Below are 12,440 nucleotides of genomic sequence, written 5' to 3' on the forward strand. Positions count from 1 at the left end.
AATAAAAGTTATCTCAGCATGCAGGTCACACACACACACACACACACACACACACACACACACACACACACACACACACACACACCTGCAGTGTGTGATTAATCACAGAGGAGAGACGGAGAGCTGGAGGACGAGTGTGTGGATTTAGCACAGCTATATGAGACAGAGAAAGTGAGAAGGACAGAGAGAGAGAGAGAACCAGTGAAAAAGTGAAGAATGATACGAGACAGAGGGAGAAAGAGGAACAGAAACAGAGAAAGATAAAGAGAGAGAGAGAGGGAGAGAGAGAGAATATAGTAAGAGTAAGAAAGAAACAACGGAGGAGTGGTGAAAAGTTGAGAAAGTAGAAAGAGAGGAAAGATGATCAATGAAAAGGCAAGAGAGAGGGAAAGATAGAGAACAAAATAGGGAAAAGAGAAACAATATATACTTTTTTAAAAAGGATAAATAGAAACAGCGAGCAGGAATTAGCGGAACGGGGTTAAAGAGCCGGAGAGAAAGAGGGAGAGAAACAAGGTTGATAAAAGAACAACATGGAAACGGGGAGAAAGAACAAGAGACACAAAATGAAATAAAAAAAAATAAAATAAAAAAAAAGAGTGAAGATGATGTTGTAAAACATTTGTTGGGAGCGGTAGAAAGGAAGAAAAAGAAACAGAAAGAAGACAGGAAAAAGAAAGTACGTTGAAAAAGAAGGTGTAAAGGGCAAAGACAGAATGTAAAAGCGAGAGAAGATGAAAGAGAAAGATGGAGAAAGAGAGAGAAAGAGGAAATGATAGTGACAGAACGATAGAGAGACAGAAAGAGACGGTGAGAAAGACAGCTCTAGAGAGAAAGACAAAGACTGACAGAGCAATAGAGAGAGAGAGAGAGAGAGAGAGAGAGAGAGAGAGATTGTTACGCTGTATTTCCTGCCGTGTGATTGGTCAGGATGTTGATCAGAGAACCAATGAGAGTTGGAGTTCAGCACCACGGACAGCGACGCTGTTTTACACCAACCAACAGCAACACTGCCTCCAGCTGAGCGTGCAAAACTTCCCCTGTGGTCACACCATCAAAACATGGCCGCCTCCACGGCACAGAAACCTCCGGCATGCAGAGCAAACTCTCCGTCCACGAGTACAGAACATTTCATCTCTCACAGGGGTACATCGTGTAAAAAGAGAATAAATAAAGCAGTTATTCATAACCGTGCGTGTACACACACACTCCTCAACCGTGAGTGTCCTAAATGAGCTTTTTCATGCGCGTCACTCTGAGAAGTTCCCCGAAGAAACACAGACTTCCACAGAAGAAGCACCTTCACGTTGCGATCCGGAGTAAAGAAAAGAACCTCCTCAGGGTTCCGCGTGTGTTTGTACTGCAAGCGCTCAGGTGCTGAGACGCTCTGTACCGATTCAAGCATGAAGGTTCAAACGGTTTGCTTCAAATATCACGCAAATAAAAAAAGGATATTAGTTCAGATTTTTATTTCCCCAGGTACTGTGCATGCAAGCTGTTTCTATAGTAACCATCAATCCAGAGAATTACTAAATGACTTCCTTCTCCCTACGTAGCGTAAAACCTAGCATAGCGGCTCGTACACTCAGGACGGAAACAGATAAGGACTGAATGGATGAAGTGTTCTAAACAGATATACAACTACAGAGGCACTATTGTGAATTGTTTTTTGAAAGAAAGAAAGTTTGCCAGAAAGGTTCACAGGTTGAGAATGGAGGTACGGATCGAGACCGGGATCCTGGCGGAGGAGGTGAGAAGTCGAACGAGAGGCGAGAGGTCCAGGGAACGTTAATGTGAACGTTAACATGAGACCGCAATGCTGTGTGACGTATCGCGTTTCCAGTGTTTGTGCTTTCATCATCGTTAGCAACTGCCTGGTCAGGGTCATGGTGGTCACCGGCGGATACAAATAAAACCGGAGAGACGTAGCTGCGCATGCTCTTCGGATGTTGACAACCGTGACGTTGTTTACCGCGGACACGTGCGTTCGTTTCGTTTCTGTTCCGGAGTATTCCGTCACGTCGCGAGACGTAAGGGAGTAGAGTACGGAAGCAGGTAAAGACGTATTTATTTAAGGGCGGGCAGACGAATCCAAATCGTCATCCAGAAAACGTAGTCAAGACATGCGAAGGGTCGGGCGATCGGCAAGCAGGCATAAACGGGGCAAAGCAGGAATCAGAGTCGCGGTCACAGAAAACAGGGTCGCAACACAAAACAAGAAACAGGAACTAGTACTACGGACTGGGAGCGGAAACACCAGCGGGGACTAAATGAACTGATCTATAGTTTAAACTGACTAAATCTATCAAGGAACATAACATTAACAACGTATCTATCTATACTATATCTACAATAATACTCCGCGCGGTGTACAGGGACGCGAGCGGTATATATCCCCAATATAATCAGCCCTTCAGAACCCAATAGAACCATTTTTTGCACTCGTCAATGCACTTTTAGTTGTAGGCTACAGAGTGTTGCATTCTTTCAGCAGTCAGTTATAGGCCTAACATCAGCTAATCAAGGGGGCTCAAAGATGACCACATCAAAATATTTTTTTTTTTTACTCATTTAAAGTTATATTGTGCCTCGTTGGTAGCCGATGCCTGCTGGAATGAAAAAAAAATGTTCAGCGTTAAATAAATATTTTGAAAGTGTAGTTTTTGTAATTGATTTTTTTTCTATGAAAAGCAAGACAAAATAGTAAAAAGCACATTTTGACTATTTAATTTATGCAGTGGTGAAAAAAAAAATGGAAAAATAAATGGAAGAAACGTGTTCGGTGTTCGGCTTCGGCCAAGAATTTTCATGTCGGTGCATGACTACTCCACAGTGCACTATACGGCGTGGATCAGGAAGCCATTTTAGGATGGACCCTGTGGCTCGGTTTGTATTAACAGCTACTGTGATTCAATCAGTGTTTCAAATGAAGTCTCATTCGGTTTATTGAAATTCAGCCATCACAGCTCATGAATATTCATCTTGCTTGGGTCAGGGTTTAACCCGAAACTAAAGCTGTATTAGCTAATGTATTAGCCAGCATGCTAGATTTTAATAGACTACATGTTGAGGAATCGCGTAGCTGATCCACAAAAAATAAATGAGTAAATAAATAAATAAATAAATAAATAAAGACAAATCATATACACTCTGTTCATGTGATGAGTTCTGAAGGTTCAGAGGCTTGAAAGTAAAACATTTAGTAATGTCGGCATTGTTAACACATAGCTCAAAGAATTTTCTTCTTTAAAATGTATCGTTGCGGTATAAGTTTTTTTTTTATTTTATTTAGCATTTTTATTATTGTATCACTTGCAGAAGGTCAAACATAAACACGGTGCATAAAGAGATTCTGTAATAATCCCACAGCACCACATGTTCAGCTTGGGAAATGCTCTAGACGCTAGTGTGTGTGTGTGTGTGTGTGTGTGTCTCTGAGGCCAGATTAAGCTTATCCCTAATCCAATCACTGCTCCACCTTTCACCTCACTCTTTAAACATAAACATTTTTATTGCAATTTATTCCAATCTCAGAAGCCAAAAAGCGAATATGGGGACTACAGTAAAAGCCAGCTTTATTATTTATTTATTTATTCATTTGTTTAATGTTTTAAACGAAATGAAATGCTGGATGTGAGAGACTCGATTTCTCTAATGGCGGACTAATGAAAATCCATTTGAACGTCCAGTTCTAGGAACCGCGTCTATATTACCGAGAGAGATGACCGTTACTGAATGAAAGCTTATTAAATAAAGTTTCTGTGAAGAATCCTACGACAGGGTGTTTCATTCTCTCACAGAGTTCCGAGCAGAAGTCTTTCAGAAGACAAAAACCTTAATTATCTGATGAACGCTTCAAGAATACTTGAACTGGGTAAGTGCGGCCGACAAACTCAAAGCAATTACTGCTCGTTATTTTTTTCCCCCCCCTCGATGCCTAGAACCTGTCAGAGAGGAACATTACGCGATCTGGGAACGTGGTACATGATTAGAAATAAGTGCGGGATGTCAGAAAACATCGGAGTGTGACAAAGAGCTGTCACTTCCCTAAATGTTCAATAAACAACATCTTCGAGATATCTTCAGCAAACCACAGATCAAACGTGTTCTTTTGATCCGTTTACGTGGATTTGTCTGGATTACGTCTACTACATGATCGTGCTCCATTTGGGCATGTAAAAGGAAGAACCCGAGTTTGACCCGATTCCCTCACAGTTAAAGACTGTCTGGGATATTTAGCCAGTTTTTGAAATTCTGTCTTCTCTAGCCAGAAAAACATGTAAGTGGAAAGCAAACTAATGAGTCTTGATTCATTGGTGCTTTTTCTCTTCCAGCACTCGCGGTTCAGAGGCGAAGCTCATTTAAAGATGAAGTAGCATGAAGTGGAAAATGGGGAAGGAGTCATCAGACGGAATTAGACTTGAATAATCAGTTCTGATCAGCAGCAGAGTGAAGATCCTGAAGAGATCTGTGAAGCGTTTCAACCCGAGAAATACAGCTCAGTCCGAGTGAAGGAGGCGTGGCTACTGTTTCAGTCCGTCCCAGTGAAGGAGTCATGGCCTGCCTAACTGTCATTCCAAGTGAAAGAGGTGTGGCCTCTCTACCCGTTAGTCCCAGTGAAGGAGATGTGGCCACTGTATCTATCAGTCCCAGGGAAGAAGGCGTGGTCTCTCTACCCATCAGTCCCAGTGAAGGAGGCGTGGCCTCTCTACTCATCAGTCCCAGTGAAGGAGGCGTGGTCTCTCCACCCATGAGTCCAAGTGAAGGAGGCGTGTTCTCTCTATACATCAGTCCCAGTGAAGGAGGCGTGGTCTCTCTACCCATCAGTCCCAGTGAAGGAGGCGTGACCTCTCTACCCATCAGTCCCAGCGAAGGAGGCGTGGCCTCTCTACCCATCAGTCCCAGAGAAGGAGGCGTGGCCTCTCTACCCATCAGTCCCAGCGAAGGAGGCGTGACCTCTCTACCCATCAGTCCCAGCGAAGGAGGCGTGGTCTCTCTACCCATCAGTCCCAGCGAAGGAGACGTGGTCTCTCTACCCATCAGTCCCAGTGAAGGAAGCGTGGTCTCTCTACCCATCAGTCCCAGTGAAGGAAGCGTGACCACTGTTTCAGTCGGTCTCAGTGGAATAGGTGTGGCCTGCCTAACTGTCAGTCCAAGTGAAAGAGGTGTGGTCTCTCTACCAGTCAGTCCCGGGTGACCCATTAACTATGTTCCAGGGACTATATTAGTACTAATAAATGAGGCGTGGCCTGTGTACTTGTCATTTCCAGTTTAATGAGTTAATCTAGTTAATAACACATATGTAGACGGAGACATAAACACCAGTCATAATCACAACTTTTGACTGAGTTCAGAATCAACAATTTGGTATTACAACTACTTCAACACGACACACGGAATAATGATAGCCCATACATGATGGAATATGCATCGATTCTCATTTCACATTAAATCGCCTACAGTATTCAACTGTAAATTCTATTTTACTGAAGTAATACTCTACTCCAGATCCTGTGTTCTGTCCACCATAGTTACAGGCTCAGGTGAGTTTTTAGATAACGATACTGCGATACATGATGCCACAGACATTTTCATGACATTGCGTGTCTGTAGTTACAAAACTTTTCTCATGCAGCTGTGTTAAACCCTGCTGAAGGAAAGCACTCATTTTTTCTTCAACCCTGTCTATACAGAGGGCACAGGACACGGAACACACACACGCAAATGAACAGAACACACTCACAGACACGTCTAATTACATTACAACCTCATTGGCCTTTATACACAGTGTCTATTTCTATCCACAGCTGTCACTTTCCCACAGTTCGCACTGGCAGGTCGTCGAGATCAGAGCTCACCGCTGACAGCTCATTATCACAGACAGATACCCTGCTGTTTACTGCACCATTTCATCCCACCTGTGATGCCAACACTCCAAAATACACCATTTACCATGTTCAGGGCAACAAACAGTGCCGGGCAATGCCCCAATACCGTCGATATTAAAATTTTACTCCTGTTGTTTATTAAACCCTTTTTTTGGTTAAAAGAAATGAAAGGTTAAAGGAAAATTAAATGCTTTGGTGGATTTCTCAAATATGGGGCTCATGTTTTACCATTTCTTAAATTTATTTTAGTTTATACAAAAGGAAATAATGTGACACGCGGTAATGTGGAAAAAATGTTTTCATGTAATCCAAGTGATATTTTTGCCACGTGGCTCAGACCCACTTAAGAAGGTACAGCTTCGAGGATGAAATTCGAGTCATGTGGGTGTGATCATTGCACCTGTCAACATAGAGGAGGTGTGGCATCTATGTTATCAGTCTCAGTCAATGAAGGAGGTGTGACCTCTGCACCAGTCACAAAAAAAGATGTCATCAATTCTACCAGAAGAGGTGTGGTCTCTGAACTTGCCGTTGTGGTGAAGGTGTGATCACTGCAGCTGTTCCCATAAAGAAGGCATGACCTGTGCACATGTCAGTTCCTCTGAAGGAGGTGTGGCTTCTCTGCTGTCAGAGCTGGTGAAGGAAGTGTTTGCCTGTCAACCTTAGTAAGGAAGACATGGAGTAATGAAGGAGGCATGGACTCTGCACCCATCACAGGAAAAAGAGGCGTGGCCTCCATGTTGTCAGTTCTAGTGAAGAAGGTCTGGTCTCTGCACCAGTCATAGTTGAGGTGTGGTCTCTGTGCTGTCAGTTTTACCGAAAAAGGTGTGGCCTCTGCACCCATCCTAGTTCAGAAGGCATGGCCACTATACTTTCAGTTCTAGTGAAAGTGGTGTGGCCTCTGCACCTGTCATGGTGAGGGAGGTGTGGCCTCTGTACTCCATTCTGTAAGTCTCATTAAAAAAAAAGGTTTTGCGTTTGACTTTGTCAGGCTCAGTGTAAGGGGAGTGGCCCCTGTGCTGTCAGTCACAGTGTAGGGGTATATGACTCGCTCTCGCTCTCTCTCTCGTTCAACTTCCTGTTAAACTTAAAGTGCCTGCTGAGCTCTAAAACCCTGACTCTGTCCTTTCATTCTCTAAAATAGCCCACAAAGGATTCAGGTCATGCTGCATCTGCAAAACGCTGCAGGATACACACGCACTTAATCCAAGTGATGTATGATGATGTGAGCTTTTGATGACTCCTAATAACAGTTATGGAGAGCTATGTAAATACCAATCATAAAAACAACAAGATTTCAGAGTTCAGAGCCAAAAATGTGTTACTATTTCAACACACGGAATAATGACGGCACAATACGCATGTGCATCGATTTCACATATCGTTAAATAAACGTATCATTGAACTTCCATATTTTATTTATATATATATATATATATATATAAAAATGCTAGATCATTTGTACCATATTTCATATGACCATGCCTAACTATGCCTACATGCATTATAAAAAATAATAATAAAAAACTTTTAAAAAACAATTGGCGCTGTGTTTATGCTTTGTCATCACCATAGCTGATTATTTATAGGCTACGATGCTTGATTAAAAGTGATGGAAAAACAGAACGAGATGTAACCATAGCAACAATCATAATGGTGGTATGTTCATGTGCAGAGCACAGGCTATGACGTTAACGTTAAGCTAGATAATAACGGCAGCCATTTTAATGCCATTCGGTTCATAATGACGTCTCTGCGTGCTCAACCCCGCGACCCCTCAGTCCGATCCCGTGGCTCATGTGGTGCAACATTTCTTCAGTTCCCCAGTCACAACTTTAGTTCCTACTTTCAATTAGTTTCCTTTTACTGTTTGACACACAAAAAAAAAAATGGAAGAAAAAAAATGTATAACTGCGGTTTCATCATACCTTTTCGTACACGGCCTCGCGTTAAACGCGTTTAGAGACGTTATGAAGAAAAAATAATGCTTGGAAGGAAGTAGCAGAGATCGTTAGTGCCTCTGGCGACTGTATGTAGCTTGTAGAGATAGCCTGCTATGCTAATCTGGTAATCCACTGGACAGCGCACACACGAGACAAAATACAAGCGACAAGAGAGACTGTAGTGAACGCAGTGTAAACGCTTTAAGTAGGCATGATGCAAGGCACCTGAAGTCTAATCTCCTCCAATACTGAGGCGTTTCAAGCAACGTTATCTCTCCGAGTGCAAAATGTAGAACAAAAGAGAAGTACCATGTTACCTAAACCCCCCACCAGAAACCAGTCCTGACGGCGATGATGATGCCAGTGCAGATCTGCTTGATAAGACGAGTAAACAACTCTCCCTCAGTTCTCTAATGGCGGCCGATTCATTAATAATGAGCACTCCGGCTCACACGGCGGTCCCTGCGTGTGAAATATTAACATCCTCTGCTTGCTTTGCTTTAACCTGTTTCGTCTCGAGCCCCTAGTGGTCCCGAACGATCACGAAGGTTAAATAAAGTTCGTTTGCATCGCGTCACGTCAAGCTTGATTGTCGTGTCCGTGGAGCTGGAAGTGAAAAATAATGAAGTAGTTCCCCTCGAAGCCAAACTGCGGCAAGCGTACAGCAAACACAATAAACACGCCATCAATAAGCAATTCCATACACTAATAAACCATCCGAACGTGAATTTATACAGCGAAAGGGCACGAATCAATGAATTAGTCAGTCATTTTTCTATCCAACACACACACACAGTAGAAGGTTAAGCCTAGTTAAAACACACACACACACACAGTAAAAGGTTAAGCCTAGTTAAAACACACACTCTTTCTCCAGCACTAAACTATGTTAAACAGTACAGTTTATCGCCATGTGCTGGTAATGCTGGTGATTTTATTGATGATCTGTATCATTTGTTGCCAAACAGGAAATGGTGCACATTAGAGTCGCCGTCTGAGTGTCTGAAGAGAAATAACTGCCGCTGAAGGCGAAATTGAAGCCCTACATCCTGCATCTCCGCCCTGTTTGTCCCACAGCAACACTCGGCGCGTTTCCGGCTCGGCGAGAACGAGCAGAAACACGATTAAGGCGTATTTATTTATCCTAGGATAAAGCCATCCGAGTCATAGCAAACGCATACGTGCACGAATAATCCAATAACGCCTGAACGGATCAGTAATCATTTCACTTTCAGACACTTTTTAACCCTGGGTACAACCCGGGTTCCCAACCCGCTGCTCATGCTTCAACATACTTCACATTCGATCCGTTAACGCAGGAAACGAAAGCAAAAAGAACACAAACACAACGTCCTTCTCGTTTGCGTGTTCTCATCAATCGCTCACTATGATAACAGCTGCACTCTCTGGGGGGAACTACAACAAAGTGTTTTCCTATTTGAAACGCTTCCAATTAGCGCTCTTTTCAAATGCTAAGGACGTTTAATTACCCAATTAACCCTTAAAGAACGCTTCAAGCACCCCTTCCACTTCTTTTTATATCTTATTTAAAGTGTGTGTGTATTAACCGTAAACGTAATGGGTTCAACAACCAATGAACCTTTACAGGTTCTAATTCTTTTACAAAATTACTGCTCATTGTTTTCTTCTTAATAGCTAGAACTTGACAGGGATTTAGCATTTAGCTCTTGGTGCACTTCGACCAGGGGTGTCCGATCTTATCCGGAAAGTTCCAGTGTGGGTGCGGGTTTTCATTCCAACCGAGCAGGAGCCACACCTTATTCCACCTGTGTAATCAGTTGATCAGTAGACTCAGGTGTGGGTTCTAGATGGTTGGAATGAAAACCTGCACCCACGCCGGCCCTTTCCGGATAAGATCGGACACCCCTGACTTAGACGGTTTTTTATGGGGTCATTTTTGGAATCAGCTTCTATGGAAGCAGAAACGTTAATACGCTGTGAACTGCAACGAAACAGTGAGGATGGAGGGGTTTTGATTCGTTTTTATTATTACTACTACTACAAGCTCCACTCCAACTGATTCTACACACCACATGCAGTGATACCCAGCTGTGCTAACATTAGCAATGTGGCTAATCTTGCTAACCGGTCATGTGTAGCAGCCATGGTCATCTGCTGGCGAGCTCCGGTTAGATGCACTGAAGCAATTTCTTTTGTTTAATTTAAAAAAAAAAAAAAGAAGGTGGTTGTATTTTCGGAAAAGATTTGACGTGAGCCAGGGGAAAAATAATCTTTACACCATGCAGGACATTCCCGAGACGTTCTACCTCAGGTGATGGAATCAAATGCAACGTATAAGAAACGGATTTAATCAATCAATCTGTTGGGAATTTTCAAACACACTAGTGTGGTATGGTTACACACACACACACACACACACACACACACACACACACACACACACTGCATGCAGCTGCAGCGTAAACTGCATTACAGCACCACCAGCCAAGTGAAGAGGCACTGCACTTCTTCAGGCCAAGAACTTCACACCAAACTGAGACAACCTTCACCGTCTGAGCGGATCATTCTCTGGCCTCTTGAATAAAAATAAATCATTATTATTTGGATTTGATCACATTAAACTGAGTGGAAGGGAGGAAGACGAGGGATTTCGACTGCAGGTGGCAGATCTGCATTATGCTGTCCATCCATCCATCCATCCATCCATCCATCTCATGCACTAATGAATCCTGTACACAATTTTCTCATCATCATCTCATTCATCCTCTCTTTCCATTTTCCACATCACCATCGCTAGGTATCTTTGGTTCATTTCTCCATCTTGCTAATTATCTCTCTCTCTCTCTCACACACACACACACACACTTCTCTAATTGAGACGGGCGATGGTGTCTCTGGAGTGAACCACACCGCTGGTGAAACCCACACATGTCTTCTATGGAGGTGAAGAGAGTAGATGACTATATGATCGTTCTGGACCTCTGCCAAGAAACCACACACACACACACACACACACACACACAGAACAGCAGAGGAATATGAGATCAGAGTGCACATGTACATTTTGCTGATACGGATTTCAGCACGGGGTGAGGCTGTAGATGAGAAGGTGCTGCGTTAACGACACACACACACACACACACACACACACACACACACACACACACACACCTTTAGACCTCTAGTCGTTTATCAGAACCGTGCAGCACCCCAGATTTTAAGAAGGGGTATCATCATGCATCACAGCACATCATGACTAACCGGACAGCTCCAAACCCAAACCACACACACACACACACACACACCACAAGGCACGCGCTCTGTGTCCCCGAATCAATATTATAAATGATAAATGATCTAATAAACATGCATGAACTTTACCTTAGATCAGTAATGTCAGCTCTGCTCGGGAGATCGGTTAGGGTCAGAGCAGCTCGATCTCCTCACATGTCGGATTTCCTCCTGCTGCTCGCTTCTCCTCCATCCGGTCCGATCCTAAAACCATTTTGCTGGAGCATCCGATAAAGCAGCAGAACATATCCTTCACTCCGAGCACACACACAAAAAATGTAACTACGAATCCGCCCTTTTGAAAAGAAAAAAATTTTTTAAATAATAATAATAAAAAAATCAGAAATCCAAAAAAGTCAAAATCCCGTGATGCTCCTCAAGAAGAAGAAGGTGTGAGAGTGGAAAAGCTTCTCCATTTGGTGCAGCAGAAAACATACTCATGGAAAAAAAAAAAAAAACTCCATTATATCAAGTTGCATGATACGAACACCCCTGCATTATAACGCATTATAACCTCCACATGCTTCAGATGAAATTTAGCGCGCGCAAAAAGATTTCCCTTCACGTCTTTCCTCCGTCCAGAAGACCAGGATCCGGATTAGATCATGCCTCAATCTCAGGAGAGAGAGAGAGAGAGAAAGAGAGAGAGAAAGAGAGAGAGTTACATCCCCTCTACATTCCTCTCGAGAAGATGGTGAAGAAGATGGATGTAAGGATGCACGAGGATTTTTTTTTTTTTTTTTTAATAACGCACGAGCATACATGTACAGCTCCCCACCATTAGAACCGGATGAGAGCCGAAGAGGGGAGGTGGGGGGTAAAAATCTGGGATCTCTTACTCGAGCGCATATACGCTTCCTCCCGGCGCTCCGCTTCTGCCGCTCTCCGCGCGGACTCGAGTTTGGTCCACGCGCACGCACGTGCGCGCAGACGGGCGCCGGCGCGTGCACACAAACACGCACGCCGCCGCGGATCGCTGCGTCTTTCCTTCATCCGCGTTCCTTAACTGACAAACATCACCAATTTCTTCCTCACCATCTTCTCTCCAGTTCCGAGAAGAAATATTTAGAAATCTTATATATATGTGCTATAGGTGTTTGTTATACAAAAAAAAAGCAAGCAAGCGCGCGTGCGTACAAACAAGCAAGCAAGCAAGCCCGTAAACGCGCGCGCGCGAGAGAGACCGAAATTCGCGTGCACAAATTCAGCACATCTACAAACGCCCCTAAAAAAAAAAAAAACTGAAACAGTGGAGAAGACACGCTTTTGTTTGTCTTCTGCAAGAAGAAGAGTCCTGGATTGGCTCAGAGTGACTGTGTGTGTGTGTCGTCCTTTT

General features: G+C 43.4%; 1 protein-coding gene across 1 annotated transcript in view; it reads right to left on the minus strand.

The window, feature by feature from the left end:
* lrfn5a (leucine rich repeat and fibronectin type III domain containing 5a) overlaps window positions 1–12,235 on the minus strand; it is a 46,481-nt gene extending 34,246 nt beyond the window's left edge. The window contains exon 1 of the mRNA XM_047157493.2: window positions 11,195–12,235. The gene's annotated coding sequence lies outside the window, so the exon portion shown is untranslated. The remainder of the gene's footprint in view (window positions 1–11,194) is intronic.
* Window positions 12,236–12,440: the final 205 nt, after the last annotated feature.

The sequence above is a fragment of the Ictalurus punctatus genome, chromosome 9 (assembly GCF_001660625.3).
Source record: "Ictalurus punctatus breed USDA103 chromosome 9, Coco_2.0, whole genome shotgun sequence".
Taxonomy (NCBI): domain Eukaryota; kingdom Metazoa; phylum Chordata; class Actinopteri; order Siluriformes; family Ictaluridae; genus Ictalurus; species Ictalurus punctatus.